This window comes from Hoplias malabaricus, chromosome 1 (assembly GCF_029633855.1).
Source record: "Hoplias malabaricus isolate fHopMal1 chromosome 1, fHopMal1.hap1, whole genome shotgun sequence".
Taxonomy (NCBI): Eukaryota; Metazoa; Chordata; class Actinopteri; order Characiformes; family Erythrinidae; genus Hoplias; species Hoplias malabaricus.
Genome location: NC_089800.1, coordinates 70,747,087 through 70,764,280, shown reverse-complemented (window position 1 = coordinate 70,764,280; position 17,194 = coordinate 70,747,087). Strand labels below are relative to the sequence as shown.

Below are 17,194 nucleotides of genomic sequence, written 5' to 3'. Positions count from 1 at the left end.
AACACGAGTCCTTGAATGCCGGCACTGAGCCAGCAGTGTCACTTTCCACGTTGAAAAATAGATAAGAGGCCTGACTTACTGCAGGGAACTGAGTGTTTACGGACTCTGAAACTCTGCCGTCATCATGATTCAGTTGAAACCTAACCTGCCTCTGCATGAATCGTTCAAAAAATAGGATCGAATTGGAGAGGAGTAGCATTAATATTTAAATGGATGTGAAGACAGTAACCCTGGGTTATTTTATTCCAGTTTTGGCATTCGTGTTTGTTATGAAAAAGCTGAGTATCCTGTTGAACTTGTGTGCTGTCTTATGTAAGAGTTAGAACTCCAGAACATCCAGTTCTAGAGATTGCACAGCTGCTTGGGGCTGCCTGATTCATAATCATAACAGTGCTACTAAAATCATTATTTATTTATTTTTTACTGCATTTACAGTAATGAAAAAACCTGATTTTGACTGTTTGGAGATACTTGGTCAGGGGTTTTTCTTAAAGGCTAAGCACCAGCTATATGAACGTGTCAAACAAATAAATACAGTGGAATTTGAGTTCCTAACTTGTGTTTATTGATAGTCAGAAAACATGTTATTTCTTACTAATTCAAGGAATAAGGTTTAAAAAACCGTTGGTCCCCCCCCCCACCCCCCAACGGTGTTCAGAGACTCTAATAGACGTCTTGCCTGTGACGTAGATGGTGGACAACAACTCTAGAAGTTGCACTTAATTTAATGCAAAATGACGAAAAGGTGTGTTGTTTTTGGCTGCAATAATTCAATGTACAGTGGGACATCTGTGCACAAATGGCCCAAATATCCAGAAAATGGACTAAATTTGTCAACTTTAAACGGGCACTTTGGAAAGGACCATCCGTTCACTCCGTTATCTGTAGTGGTTATCTCACTGCCGCTTTCCCAACAATATGGGCATGTAAAGAAACCAACGAAAGGTGTTCAAGAGCCTCTGTAACATGGAGGTAAACAGGGTAAGTACACTTACTTAACCTGTTTTAGTTGGTGTTAGTTAACGTTAGCTTGACTTGCTAAACTTGGTGGCTCATTATACTCGGCTACGTAGTTGCATTACGGAGGTTTATAGTGTCGGATGAATTTGAGTTCGACTTCGATCACATTTACAAGAATAAACGTACCTCGAAATTTGAGTTTAGCTTATTGCTAGGCTATTGTCATGAATAATGTTGGTTATTTAGCTAGCTAGATACTGTCATAAGTGTCAGTCATAACGGTGTTTTACCGCGGCGTTGTTCAACTGTTGTCCACCAGTGACGTCACGGTTGCGTTCAAGAATTTCCGAAGCGAGCTCGGGTTTTCCCGTCAATTTAATAAAATTTGTCAGTTTTAAAGCAAATTAAGCTGCTTTTTTCATTTTAATTCATACTTATTGATGTCAGTAACTAAAATAATGTGAAATATTCATGGAGGTCCATTAAGTGGTGCTTAGCCTTTAACCACAGTTTAGAATTAGTCTATCATTCAATATATTTGGGATGAGTTGAAGAGGCATCCAGAATTAATTGTTCAACATCAGTACCTGACCTAACCAATGTCCCCCTTGCTGGACACAAGCAGAACTTCATAAAAATGGCTTAGCGTCTGAAACATTCCCAGGAAAGCTGAATCTGTTCCTAAAGTAAACAGGAACTTATAATATATATTTGCCCAGTAGTCTCCTCTGGAGTAAACCAAATGCATTCGGCTTGAAATTACAGTCAGATAAAAAAATCGTGGTTGTATATAATTTCTTTTTTAAGGCAAATATTGATATAAATGTAATATCAATGCACACCACGGTTAGTCTCACTAGGACCGATAGAACCAATCAGCTCAGTGTCAGCACTGGCATGGAAAGGAGATCTCACTCCAGAACACCAGACCAGATCAGATATCTGTGAGAAGGTATGATGGCTTAATAAACAAGATTGGAGGGGTGAACTCAGCTCTGTCTGCTCTCACTCGAGCTTGAGATAGTGAACTGTGTAGTCAGTTGTGCTTTTTCAGAAAGGTTGTGCTATGTTCCTTTTAGGTACCATTTAAAAAATTGTAATATTTTATTTTAGGAAAAATTGTTAAAGTATACATGAGCTAATTTTCCAAAGTTAGCACTGTACAAATTTAAAGAAAACATGATGATTCTAACCAAGTGAGATTCACTGATTTGCTCAGTTTAGATAGCAAGTGTGTGGATGAAATGATTATGACTTATTATTGGTTTGAAAGTGGTCATGTATTCACTGAAGGGATTTGGAATGCCTTCCAACTTTGGTGCATTTTCTGGGCTCTCCTTTTAGGATTTTGTTACGAATGGTTCCAGTTTGTGGTGCCTCACGCAAATTCTAATAAGTGCCTTGGAGGAAGGATCAGTCATGACACTGTTGTAAGTTTATTTCCTCTGCACTCAGTGCTCTGATTTTCATCAGCAGTATCACTCCTCTTGACATGACTTATGTTCCCACAACTCACCGCAGGAGGTGTAACCCAAATGGAAAGTGTGCAAGTGTGCTGCTCAACTTTGTTCCTCAATAGAAACCTCGTCACGCTTGCTGGGCGGATGGCGTGTGAATAGGCACAGTGCCTTTGAGGTCAAACCGTGCCAAATAGCTCGAGGATAGGAAGGTATTTTGTTATGCTTCCCAAGAGAAATACTATTTCCAAAGTATTTCTTGTTCAGTCGTTTAAAGAAGCAGCTGGCAGCTGGGTTGGTTTAATTTCTTATCATAGTAGCAATGAAAAGTTGTACTGATGTTGGTCTTTGGGTTTCAACTCTCTTCAGGGACTCTTTATTTGTTTATCAAATGAACATGGAAGCAAAGACAGAAATTAGCCTTAATATTGTTTGATTTAAAAAGGGTCAATGGACATATTCAGGTTCTAAAATAAAAAGTGAGTGCACAACTTCTTAAAAGTATTTCAAGTTTAATTTTGATTTTATTCCTAAATCAGCAAGTGAAGATATTTTAAAACTGTGGATTAAAGTTTTTGTACAGGATGTGTACATTTAATTTTATCAGGGGTGCTCAAGACTACACACAGCTGTATTTGTTATGATTAAGCAAGAGTCAAGACACATGTATTCTTCAGCAGCAGTGTGAGTGTTAACAGTAGATTCAGGTATTTATTTTCTGGCCGGAGTGCTGCTGTGTTGTGTTGGATCCAGATATTTTTCCAGCAGGGCTTCCTTGTGAGTTTGGTCGTCCTGTGCGTGGTGAAGTTTAGGGGATTATGATTGCCATGGAAAGTGGGTCAGACAGGGTGGACATGAACAAGAGGTTCACTCTCATATTGCAGAGGAATAAGGACATTAATCATACAAAGAACTGAATTGGCCTTAGTTATGTAGACTGCCAATACTGTTTGAAATTCCTCTCTGGTGATCATTTAAAACCTTAAAATGTAATCTCTGTTCTATTATATCTTATAATTTTGAATTGAATTTTTTAAGCTATTTCCAAAAAAAAAAAAAAATTATATTCCTTATACATGACTTAGATGGAATTTTGCACTTTAACCTTTATTCAGTACGTGAACTTAGAACATGGAATGAGTCCCTGCCTCTACCTTCACTTACCTCTCCACCCCTGGCCTGCAGTCCACCTTGCCTGGAACACCCCACCCTGCAAATTTAAAGGATTGGTTTCTTAGGGATTAAAAAAAAAGTTCCTGGTTTCTAGGTAAATTTGTCTAACGGAGAAGCAAAAAAGCAGAGTCGAGCCGTATCATGTAGTGGAAAAGCACCATAACTGTGTGATTTAAGAGAGAGGGAGAGTGAATCTACTAACCAGAGAAAAAGAAAGAAAGAGAGAGAGAGAACACGCAAATACACCAAGAGAATACAGCTTCTCTGAAATGTGGCCTTATTGGGGCTCGTACACAGGCTCCTTATAAGTCAGTGTTTTATAAACTTGTTCCACCTTTACATGCTGTGTACATTACGATGTGTTTTTTTTTAACCCCAGCTGCTGAATCAGGTTGTGAGCTCTTTAGTAGCGATGAGAATGGCCACTATTCCATTTCTCTTGCCCTGTTTTGTTTTATTGGCTGTTATTTTTGTACATAAACTTGTTTCCTGTGTATTTTGTTTTCAGGCAGCCTTTGTTTCCTGGCAGAAATGGTCCATTGTGCTGTTCCCATTGTCACTGTGTCTGGGGGGGACTGCGGATTAAATGATGATAGATTGGTGGCCTAGGGTTATTTTGTAGTCTCTGTAGCTGTTTAAAATTTATTTAATAATTTGTGTATGTGTATGCATCTCACACTAATTTTCATCTTCACAGAGTGTGTTTATGTTTACACCTCTATGGCACACATTTGTCTTTTTTCTTCCTCCCTGACTTGTAATGGTTTTGTCATTTGTTCGTTTCATCACACCTCTTTGACCCAAATTGTTAACACCTGTGTGTGTGAATGCGTGGGTTTTTCAACTCTGTGTATTAATGTCTATTGTTTGTGAAACCTGACTGTGTTGATCAATCATAGCAAGTGTGTGTGAGATAAGGTTTATAATGCAATAAGCTTAGTTATTCGTATTTCTTTTCTTTTCTTTTCTTTCTTTTTTTATTTATTTTTTTTTTTTACTATTGTTACTTAGTTTGACTCAGAGTTGAGCTTGAAGAGTGTGATGCACACAGCTTTCTTATGGAGTGTTAGAATCCCTGTAACCTACTGGACAGTAAGTGGTTCTTGAGGTGTGTGTGTGTGTATGCATTCATGCAGCATGTCAGACATTGTGACAAATGTATGTGTTTGATTTTTCTCTGTTGGCTGCTCTGTGCTCGTGTCATTGAATAATTAAAAAGCTGAAGTTTAAGCCTCGCCCGTCCCTTCTCCACCATCTGTCTGTTCTCTAGCATCTGAGAAACCCTCTGCTAAAACATCAGAAGACACATTTTCACACATCTCAAGAGCTTGGATGGGCAAGTAGAACACAATCACATTCTCAAACAACTGCATTGAATGAACATTTATAACACAGAAGATTTAAGGCACAATCCATGATGAGATCACAATGTAAAACCTATGCAACTATTATTATTAATAATTAGAGATGCGTATGAAACATGGTTGTAAATGGCAAAAGTCTGGGCTTTAACTGATATTCTAAGTAAAAATCAATGTGTCAGTTTTAAAGTTTTGTTTGCTGAATTTCAAACATGAAAACATTAAACCAAAATATGGGACTGTTATTGAAGCTATGGCTTTGTAACTTTTTTTTTCTAGTCGAAAAATCAACCACACATATGTCAAACTTTAGCATACAACAAATTATTGTACCATTGGTATACTGTGTGACTTCTACAGCACCTGGTTCGTTTTTCCCTTCAGAGGATAGTCCACAAAAATGTAGCTGGTAATGTCTTTAAACACCATCTCTAACAGACACAGCAGTATTTGGAGACTAAAATGTTGGTGGTATCATTAAGCATTGTTTACTCATCATGTATTCGCATTGTTTTTTGGGACTGAACGTGGCTCCATGCACCATTCATGGTCTACACATCACATTTAGTCCCAGTTAGGCTAGCTTGGATCTATTGGCAAGTAGGTACTAAAACATTACCTAATTCCAGGTACCAAAGAGCAAAAATGCTTGTGTGTGTGTGAGATTTTTCTATTGTAAATTAATTTTTTCTTTTCTTGTTGATCCCAAAATGTTTGTTTCTCATTGTTTCTTTGGGATGAGTTAAGATGTTCTTAATACAGTAACTTTATCTTGCAATGTAAATTCCCCATTGGATTTATAATAACACATTCTGAAGGTTTATCCAGGCAACAAAAGGCTGAACACTCTCTTTACGCCAGCCCTGTGATGCTTTTCCAGCCAGCTTTAGCACTTTGAAGTTGTTGAAATCTGGAAAACAAAAAAGCACATCAAATCAAGTTCAACTGCAGGCACGCAATGACTTTTAGATCTTTATTATAGTGTGTTTGTGGGTTTTGTATTGTAACTGTTGTTTTGACTGGTCTCAAGCTGGTGGACCTAATGTGATGTTAATTTACTGCTAATAGACTTCTAGCGGCAGCTGTGTGTGTGTGTGTGGCATAATGAGGACGTCTCTGTAGCCAACTTGAGCTGATATTCATTTTGCAATTCGTAAAAAATTAGTTTAGCGTAGGGATCGTGAAGGATAAAAATTTGTCCACAATACAGCATCACAGTGAGATCGCTGGATCATGCTAATGCACAGTCTGTCCGCTGCAATTCTCATAAGTTGTTTACATATTGTGTACATGTTACACATCAGTCGAATGGGCAGACTCTTGGGACACAAATAATGTAAGTCAGTACTCTAAAATGTACGACTACTGAATTTGTTATTCAATACATGAGATCTTTTCCTTGCAAACAGTTTTTTATATGGCAACATCAATCAAAATAAACAACAATCAAACAATAAATACATTTTCAAAGCTCAGATCGATTTAACTGTCTGCCCTTTCTCTACTGAGACAATTTAAACACAGTAGGGGAGTGAGGGCCTCACTCTACAGCCAATCGGATAAAGTGTCCTCCTTCTAACACGCCTGGCCTTAAAGGGGAAGAACACTGGTTTAGAAACAAGCCTAAATATCAGAATAAATCTAGGCGAGTCAGAACTTTATTCCTGTTTGGTGAAGATAAAAAGCCATTTGGAGTGGTGCATGAGATTAGGTAAAATTTTGCCATTTTTTTCTGCAGTAAAATTAATCATTTTCCTGATGTTGAGGTTGGTGTCTTTTGAAGTTTTCAAAGAAGATTCCAAATTTAAATTTAGAAAAGTGCGTAAATGTTTTGTTGTTTTGATTGTATTTTGACCAATAAAGATTCATTTCAGTATCTTTAAAAATTCTGAAGGCTTTTCAGTAACATTACTTCATAAAATTTGCTCTAGTTTATTCATGGCCTCGAGATGTTGGGGATGTAATTTTAGGTGCAAAATGGAAAAAACACCTGGAGTGTTAAAAGGTTAAAAACTTGCTTGAAAAACATTGTGATAAAATCGAGATTGCGATCCTATTTTTACCACATCGCTCAACCCATATCTCAGCACACTAAACTAAAAATCTACACGGTCAATACCATAACTGAAACGATACCATGGAAAAACCTAAAACACGAGGAAAAGTAAAGTACTTTCTCTAAAAGCTGAGGGCGGTCTGCAAAATCACTGGTATCTGTTTAAGTGTGAGGCCACATGTCACTTTTTGCCATTTTAGGGTCCAATCGTGCCTTCGGTCCCATGTCATACATTCATCAATCGTGTATACTGTTTGAATAAAGTCGAATGCCTTAATCAATAACGTGATCTCAGTTCAGGAGTTTAGAAAAAGAAACAGATTCAACATAAAAGGAAGCGAACATGTCTTTGGCAGCACTTTTTGCACATTCGCAGCTCATTCTGATCTGGGTGAGTTGACGAGCTGCGTCGAGGGTGCTGTGTCTCCAGGGAGCAGAGAAGTCGCGGAGAGAGAGCCGTCAGTCCCAGTGTTCTAATGAGATGTGCTACCGGCGATTCTCTTCTGTAACAAGTAGCTAAGGTTTGTACCGAAATTCGTTTTTAAACGTGTTTTAAATGACTTGCTAGAAGGTCTGACATGTCGTTAAAACGAGCAACAAAATCTTTAAGGGATGGAGAGGGGGCAAAGTGCTGAGGGCACACACTGCCTCCCTATGGCACTCGTTGGAAATACTGCTCTTAATTTAAAACACTCCTCAAAGTACCAATACTAATTATGTAGGGTATTGTAGTGTTTACAATGACAAAATATTGAGATACTTCACTATCGGTATGCAGTGCAACACTAGATTGCAATGAGGTAAATAATCATGTGTGAGCTGATATCCCAGCTCCTTCACTACAGATAACACAGTTCTATTGCTCCAGAGCCCAGTGTCTGGGGGCTTTATACCCCTCTAACTGATAAATGAGAATGAGCACGGTGACTTTGAGCTCATGGGGGTCTTCTTCACAGGGTCTGAATTTTATGCTCCTTTATGGAGAGGCATTCAAAAAAAATTAATGAGTTTACCCTTTTAGGTTTAAACAAGTAAACATGGGCATTCTTATTGAATAAATATTTACTCTTTGTTTTAAGCCCACTTTCTCTTATATAGTCAGGGGACACATTCTTTAAGAGAGCATACAAAAACAAGCACACCTACACACACTGAGCATCAGCTGTCTGCCTGGTTTCTGAACATACCAGCGCATAATGTTATTTGTCTGTGTCTGTGTCTGATCTCACACAGTTTGAGCTCACTGTGTCTTTTGTGTATCTCTGAGACAGACCTGAGCCTTGTCAGTCTGAGCTCTTAGGCCTGAACTATTAGGCAGGGCCTGCGACACACAGTTCTGTCTGCGTTCATTTTCTACATCAGCTGGCTTTGAGAAACATCATCAGACAAAGGGTCGCACAGTGTCTAAGGCTGACTCTTGCTCTGAATTTGTCTTTGTTTGAATGTATGTTCTAGCAGTTTGTGCTGTTTGAAGAAATGCATTTTCCATGAGTGTGCCTTCATGGTTAAAGGCTTCAAGCTTAAAACGGGACCAAAACATATGTGTGAAACCTCACTAGGCCCGTGTTTTTTTTCTTACTGGTCTAAACAAGACCCTAGGGTTTAAAGCAGCCTCATGACACATGGGTAAAGGGATGGAAAAAGAGTGTAGAGCTTCACTATTATAACTTCCTATTATAAAGGACGTTTCTAGAATATTGTTGTGCTGGGACAAAGAATTTAGAGGGGCACTGCTGCACCCCTCTGCTCACCAATCCACCGACAGAGCACAAATGTGTCTCTAGTAAAAAGCCTGTTAAACACTTAAATTATTTAGGGTGAAATTAATATTTTACTGACGTGATTTTACTGGGTCACCTGGTCCAGTAAATTGTATCAAGTGACACCACTGATTATAAACAAAGCAAAACTAAGGAAACTGTTAAATATCAGTTACATATATACAACACTGTTTTATAATCTGTACTGAGCAATAAGTCATAATATGAATCATAGCCCACAGTTTAATAATTTGGCATATGGTTAATTGGTTCAGGCCTCAGAGTGAATTTGGGATAGAAAGGAGCTGGCAGATGGAGAGAGGTAAAGCCAGACAGACAGCAGTAGAGGGGGCGAAAGGGCTCAGAAGGGTAATAAAACTCTTCTTAAATACTCCAGCTTCTAGCTTCAGTCTCTTACCTCCTCCAATTCTTTAAAGGACTCTAGCGCTCGCTCCTTGAGTATGTGCCTCAGCGAAACACTGCCACAAACACTACATACACTGAGCAAGCGGAAACATAAGTCTTTCCACATTCGGCCTGTGATTTTAAGCCATTTTGCCAAGCTTAGATAAAGCTTTGTTTTAAAGCAGAAAAAAGCATACATTCATGTGGCGATTAAGCAGGAGCATATGCTTTTAAAATATAGTGTTATATTTAGATTACTGAGCCATTACACCACACAACAGAAGTGGTGTCTGTTTGTTGATTGATGATGCAGTGAAACAAAATAAACCCCCTTATTCTTCTTACCTTTTATCTGGTTTAGCATGTAGTGTTTCCCTAATTGACCTGATTTGCTCCACAGCTGTGTTCAGGGAACACATGTCCAGTGACTTACTACTCAGAAAAGTGACCCTAGTGCTGAGAAAACAATACCATGCTTTAGTTCTCTTCATCTGTAGAAGCCATTAGGCTTTTGTAAATGCCACTACCATCTTAATGTTTTATTATATGCAAATCAATAGAGACTATACACTAAAGTATACAGGAAAATAACGTTTACAGTAGGCCCTATGTGTTCTGTGTAGGAAATGTGCATTTGAAATGGGATGTTCAGAATGTAAAATAAGTTTTGTTAGGCATTATCTACCTTCAAATGTTATGTCTGGAAGAGATTGTAACTTGCATGTTAAGATTAAATGTGTCCAAGCAAGCAGTTTATCTGAATTTTGAACAGAGCTGAAATAACTGTTGGTCCCGTAGATGATGCATTGTGGTGCCTCGTTCAGATAAGGTGAGAAGTGTGTGGCTTCTTTTTTATCGCCTTTCACAGCATCCTGTTCAAAACTATCACTCTGCTCTTTTGCTGAGCGTCAGCAAATACAGGTTTATGTGTGTATCTGTGTGTTTTCAGTTGTCTTTTCCAGTTGTGTTTTCTCTGAAATGGATTGTCCCTTCACATGTTCAGGGGCTGTTACTGTAGAATAGACACAAACCGAAGAAGGGAACAGGTGATGAATACAGCCTACTGTTTGCTCGGTAAATAGTGGAAGCACGTGCTGAATTTCCCTTTTCATACATTTTTTTTTTATATTAAATATTTTTAGTGTCAGAATCATAATACAGTTAGACTGGCTGGAGTGTAGATTTGGAATCAAGCACTAATGGACACGACAAACATGCATCACCATAACAAAAAATTCAAGGTATTAAACATATTGTGTGTTCTCCCTGTGTCTGCGTGGGTTTCTTCTGGGTGCTCTGGTTTCCTCCCATGGTCCAAAAACACACGTCGGTAGGTGGAGTGGCAACTCAAGTGTGTGTGTGTGTGTGTGTGTGTGTGTCACCCTGTGAAGGACTGGCGCCCACTCCAGGGTGTGTTCCTGCCTTGCGCCCAGTGATTCTGTGTTGGCTTTGACCCTGAATTGAATAAGTGGTTTCAGACAATGAATGAATGAATGAACACATTGTTGTAGAGCTATACTGACTGTTTTCAAGTATAATATTGCACACAAAATTCAGATTGAGTGTTTTAGCCTAGATAATTTTATGCTTGTCTGTGTTTTTTTTCCCCCTGAAATCTGAAATGTTTGCCCTGACATGCATGATCATAATTTCAGGGTTTGTATGGGTGCTGAATATTAATGTTGCATTTTCCAGGTTTGGAACGTGCTGGAATTTTGGATAAAGTGCTTAAAAATGCTTGAAATTTTAACTATTTCTTTAACTGAATATTTTGCTTATTACATGAACAAATCAAAGTAGTATCAGGGCCTTAAACAAAGACTTGCTAGTGTCCATGCTTGTGATAATGAGAGGAAGTCTGACTCTTTTAGATGCTCCAAGGTCATTTGATTCAGTTCATCCAGAAGTGGCGACTCTTTGACTCCCAAACGGGTCTTCATTATTCCAGAGAGGACAAAATAACCTTAACATTCTGCCCTGATTACAAGAAAGTAATGAATGAATGAATAGCTCTTGGGCGAGAGCCTGCTTTCGTTGTTCACCTTTTAGGCACGGCTCAGATAACTTGTTTGCTGCTGATTCACTGCTAGCTAGTATGTGATTGCGATCTGGTATGTTTTCATGAGTCGGAGAGAACTCGGTCAAAATGCCAGGAGGTTGCCGTTCTAATGACAGCTGGCGAGAAAATAACAAATCCAAAAAATGGACAAGACGAGGAAAAAACCCATGAGTAGCCTCCTGCTAAGTCTGCAGCTTTTTACAAACGGTTGGGTAATGTTTTCATGGTGACATTTTCATCCCAATACTAGAAAGCACAAAAACACAAAGTGAAAATATAAATAAGCACATTTAAACATTTCGCAACAGGGCTAGACTAAATGGTAAGACTCGGCGGTAGACCCAGCCAGGTTAGGTTGCAAGGCAAGTGTACTTATATAGTGTACTTATTTTGAGTATGAATGTATTTGAATAAATATGCAACTTACTACAGGTGTATGGTGCTGAAAAAAGCTTGAAAATGGACCTTGAAAGTGCTTCAGTTTGGCGTTAGAAAAACTGAATAACCCTTGTAGTTTAATGCTTCTCATCACATCATAAGACTTTTTAAAGAATGTTTAAACTAGTGATGAAAATTGATTAAAATATTTTATTGTGGTAATCGTTTTGTGATAAATCCTTTTTAATTGCAAGTTATATATACTAGAAAAACTGGTTAGAGGAAATACTACTTTTTACTTTATTATAACATTTCAGAGTAGTTTTTATGATATTTGAATCATAAACTCTTAATTTGCTGAGTAAAAGTTCCAGGGAAGGAGAAACCTCAAACAAAATGAAGTTCTGGCACAAGATTTAATTGAGAAAATTACAGCATGCAATAAGTGTGTGTGTGTGTGTGTGTGTGTGTGTGTAAGCATGTGTGAGCAATTTAATAAATTTTTCAGCATAAAAATTATTATACTTACCTTCAGCAGTATCAGTGCTGTGTTTACGTCGCCTAATAAAACAGCAAATATGTCATTATTATGATGTAATTTCCAGATTAATCACATGGTTGCCGTTGACAAACCTAGTTTAAAAGTGTGGGGATGTGTGTGTGGGGTGGGCGTTAGCGTCAGCTGTGCTGGCTGGCCTAGAAAAGCCTCTGTGATTGGTCAAGGTTTCGAAACTGTCTTTGATCTACCTCCCTTTTCTGCTGCTTCAAAGTCTTGCTCTTTTTTTTATTTTTTATTTATTTATTTATTTTTTTTATTTAAACTTTTGCTATTAACATGCTTCTGTTCTTTCCTTTTGTTTTTTTTGTTTTTTTCTCAGTTTGGTTTTGTTTTGACTGTCTCTGAGGGAACAGTCCTACCTGTCATAGATCGTGGCTCTGATTTGGCTTTGCTGTGAGGTTAGATTTTTTTTTTTTCTTCAAATGAGAGATAGAGAGAGAACATGCAAACACAAGGAAATGGTGGTCTGCACGCATATCTGCCATGTTCTGGAAGGTTCCCGTGTCTCTGATTTGAAAACATGCCCTTGGACTGTAGGGCTGTCTTACCTCAAGCTAAAAGCACTTTACACCGGCAAGAAATTTGAAAAGAAAACTGGTCTCAAATGAACTCGGCAGTTAAAGTGAATGTTATAATCTGAAGCCATTCAGCTTAAAGGATTACATATGTTAGAATGTGTTTCGACCTTGAACCCACTGATTCTGGGTAGCCTCCTAGTCCACTGCAACTCTGAACTGGATACACAGGATACAGAATGAATGAATGAATGAATATTTCTAATTTTTGCCAAATGTCTCCTCTAAATAATAGCCATGTCAGGTTCCAACTTTTTACTGAATCTACCCAGATCAGCTAGTGCCACTAGCCTTAGGAGAGTGGTGGTCAACAACTGCCTCCTCAAAGATTTGTGAGGCAGCTGAATGCTTCATTTTGAGCTGCTACTGATGCAACATCAATGAACAGTTCAACACATCAGAGGAGATTAGCTCACTGATGCCCATGCTAACCAGCATTGCAGGCGCTGATGGCTGGAGAAGGGGCCATTTGTACTCCCTAGTCCCTGAAGGCATCAGCTTTTGCATCAAACCTGCATTCTGCTGGTGACAGAGCAGATGCCTAGTGCACTCCGCCGCTTGAGAGCCCCCCCTGATTTTTAATCTTGCTGTAAAATTGCTGTTCTGGGATCAGCATAAGGGTTATACTGTGCTAGGCTTTGCTGCACATCTGTAATGGCTTCAGTCATTGGGAATGGACAGACAGTGTTGTGTATTGTGGCATGGTGCTGATGGAGAGATGAGCTATGGATGTAACCGGAGCTGTTTTGTGTTTTAATTTGCACGTGATTTCCACTTGCCTGCTCTCAAACTGGAGGACCTTCAGGGCCCTTATCAGACCTTATCCATTTTTAAAAAATTTGTGTTATCTGCATTTCGTCGTGAAACTTGATCTTCTCTTCCTTTTATCTTTTTGTCTTTTCTAGTCTCAACGAAACTCAAGCAGTACAGCTAAACAACATACAGTTTGTGATTGACTGGAGTGTGCTGTACGTATTCTAATCTATCCTGGCTCTGGATATGTTTCTGTGAATGAAGAAACAAGGTATTCCTATCATTTTATAATAGTAAATACTCAGGCACATATTGTTGATTCAGCATTATGTTTTTAATACAGTTCAAGGTACAATAACAAACTATGCTGAGCATTTAATATATTCCATATTACTTCACTTAAATGTTTTGTAGCTAGATGTCATTTGCAACCCACCCCCACTTTTTATTTTATTTATATATTTATTTATTTATTTAGAGGCTGGATATCTATTGAATGTTGGAGCAGACAAAGAGAAATTACGGTATAGATTACACTTCAGCACTGCTGATCATCCGTTTCCTCGACTCACCCCATATTGATTTTCCAGGCTTTGAGATGTGCTCTCAATTTTGCAAGCATGGCCTGGGGCATTTTGTTTGTCTGTGTGCTTTATGGATTTGGGTCATTGAACTTGAGATATTCAATTTGAGCCCTGTAACATGCTTTTTGGGTCTGTCAGTTTGCTTGAAGTGCATATCATTTGTAATCTAATTTATTCATTTAGACCCTACAGTGATGCCCCCCCCCCCCGACTTGAAGCTTCCTCTGTATTACGTCATCTGTTTGTACTGCTCAAAACAAAACATAATACTTTTCTGATTATGTTTGTCTAAAATCCGGGCAGTATGGCATACGTCTTGGAAAGCGTGGGCTCCACAGAGCAAAATTGTTTGTTTACTGGGCACTGTTACATTGAGGCTGAGTCTCCATTACAGTTTACTTACACATTTGACCTATTTGCACCAATATGGTGCCAAAAAGCTTCGACAGCTTCTCAGCCTCTCATCAGCCCAGCACTAGTAGTGTCCTCCTCAGCTTCAGGTGATGCCTCATCATGCTGCCCTCGATATGGCCAAGCTCATAGCTCTAAAGACAGAAATCATCCAAGCTGTGTCTTTGGAGTTTCACATCATTTCAAAGGAATATTATTCCAATCGTCAAATCGAGTTCCAGGAGTTGAGATCTGAGCTTCTTCGGGACAATGCGTCACTCAGACCTGATCTCAGCTCAGTCAAAAGCACTGTTTCAGAAGTTGAAACCTCATTGTTGGGTTTCTCGCATTAGGTTGTGGCACTCAGGGCTAAAGCCGAATGTCTTTCCAATGAGTTCACTAAAGCTCATCGATCTCTGGCACCCCAAAGAGTCTGGTGACTCTCAATAATAGTGAAACTGCACTATTTTGAAGATTGTGTTAGGATTCTCAAGGAAGCCAGGAATCACCAATGGATCACCATTTCAGATGTGAGACACTCTGTCTACCCGGGTCTCATTCCCAGTGTTGCTAAGACAAGAGCAGCTTTCGACGTGATGCAAAAGAAACTTTGAGAGTTTAATCTGGAATTTAATATCTGGTTCGACCAAGTTATGCGGGTGATCCGCAGGAGTTTACCTCTTCAACTGAAGATGAAAAATTTATTTTCACAACGCCTGAGTAACTTGTATTGCCTTTATATGGGTAATTCTCTAGTTGATTAGAGTGTTTGAATCATATTTGTTGCTGTAATGCCTTTTGATTTCCTTTTTTGTTCGGTTACAATATTGGACACGGAGCTCTAAAACCCACTGTGTTTCAAATTGGAAAGGTACTGCCTAGATCTTTAAAATACTGCCATAACTGTTGGCCAGAGGGGTGTAAATCTTCAAAACACTGGGCTGTGAAGCGGTGAATTCTCTGAAGCGATGGAGCATCTAATTTGAGTTGAGGACTAATCATACAACAACGTCAGTATCTGACCTCACTGGGTCATGTTTATGTGTTTGAATGCTATTAAATCTTCATGGAAATGTTACAACATTCTTTTTCCCAGAAGAGTAGAAAAATGGCATGAGTTTTCCAGATTGAGAGCTATCTATTGATTTGAAGAATAAGCAGTCATGTCTGCCTTTAAGCCCAATATAATGAATAAATATCACACATACCAGATGCTGACTCTGTTCATAGATGTGGTCGTCTCAACCCTCTCTTGGGTGTTAGCTTCTCATTTTGATGTTCTTCTCTGCTCTTGGATCTATTTTAGCACACAGACCGAGTTGGTATGACAACCCTTACAACTGCTGTATGGTATTTAAGCACTGTGTCTTTGCTTCCTCTTTGAACAGCGATAATTAGACCCTTAATTTGGTCGTAAAGTGGTGCTAAAACCTTTGTGTGTGTGTTTGACTTTAAAGAGAGCTCGAAATTCCTCTTTTAATCATCGAGGTGTGGTGCTTTGCTCAGAGTTGGCAGGAGGTGGGATGGTTGCATGTGAGGTCCATTTGAAGTAGGCGAGGAAGATTCCATTCCACTTTCCGAAGCATGCATTTATAATTTGTTGTGGAGGCTCTTATTGTAAGAATGTTCATGAGTCTTTGTCCTTTTATATTACATCAGTGACGTCTTAAATTGCAGGAAAAGTCTAATGATATTAGATTGATCTTAGATGGTATATGGTTGCAGAAAACTATAAGTGAATATAATAAATAAGTGAAGGTCAGAGAACATAGCAATAATGATTATTATTATTGTTATGATTATTTATGTAAAGAAGATCAGTGCTAAGCAGCTTAATATCAAAACTGATTAACCAACACCAGTACCAGACTGTGTTTTTTTGGCTTAATGCAATCATTTCAAGTATGAAACCATCCCAAAAGGCCCTGTATAATTTAATGTAGTTCTTTGGATGGTAGAAATCTCCATTCTGTACCACACCCTTTGATTGGCTTTTCAAGTGTTTGTTCCTATGCAGCATTTCCTGCTTCCCATGTTAATCATGTCGTCCAGTCCTTAGGGCTCTGCACACGTTTGTACACACTGCTGGGGCTTTTGATAGTGTGTGTTTGTGAGGCTGCTTTCCCATGTAGATGAATGCATACGCACAGCCATGCATTAGTGCTTTCCACTACAGCCGCAAGTCACACAGAAACACATTTGTGTGCAGAAACTTGGGTTACAAAGCTCCATTTCTCGCCGTGTCTGGAGGGACTCAATGGCCACCAGATGCCTTACACCATTTATTTAGACTAGACTAGGTTCACACTTTCTATCTGAAACCATGTGGCCATATCGCTTTCCAGTTTGTAAGGATTCTTCAGATTGGAACGTGAAATTTTGATTTTTTTCTGAAATTTTATTTAATTATAGCTTCCACACATGCCAACACACAGTCATTAGGTGGGAATTCCCTTCTTGAAAAACAACAGGAAAATGTTTGTAATTTAATAAATAAATTATTCTATGGACTCGCGTAGTGTTAAAAAAAAATAAAAAATTAAAGGAATCTCTGATTCTATTGATATTGAACAAAGCTGTGAAAAACACTGTTCACTTGTTTGGAGTTGTATAAAAATTTATTTTAATTTTGCCCCTTCCAGGGTATGTCCCCGCCTTGCGCCCAGTGATTCTGGGTAGGCTCTGGATCCACCACGACCCTGAACTGAATGAATGTTTTTCAAA

At 38.7% G+C, this 17,194-nt stretch overlaps 1 protein-coding gene across 2 annotated transcripts in view; it reads left to right on the top strand.

Moving 5' to 3' along the window:
- Positions 1-17,194, top strand: part of peli1b (pellino E3 ubiquitin protein ligase 1b) — a 51,453-nt gene that overhangs the window by 2,657 nt on the left and 31,602 nt on the right. Inside the window, exon 2 of one of the 2 annotated variants that reach the window (XM_066672590.1) lies at positions 13,649-13,767. The exons of the other annotated variant lie outside the window; for it this stretch is intronic. The gene's annotated coding sequence lies outside the window, so the exon portion shown is untranslated. The remainder of the gene's footprint in view (positions 1-13,648; positions 13,768-17,194) is intronic. 2 annotated transcript variants of the gene reach the window in all.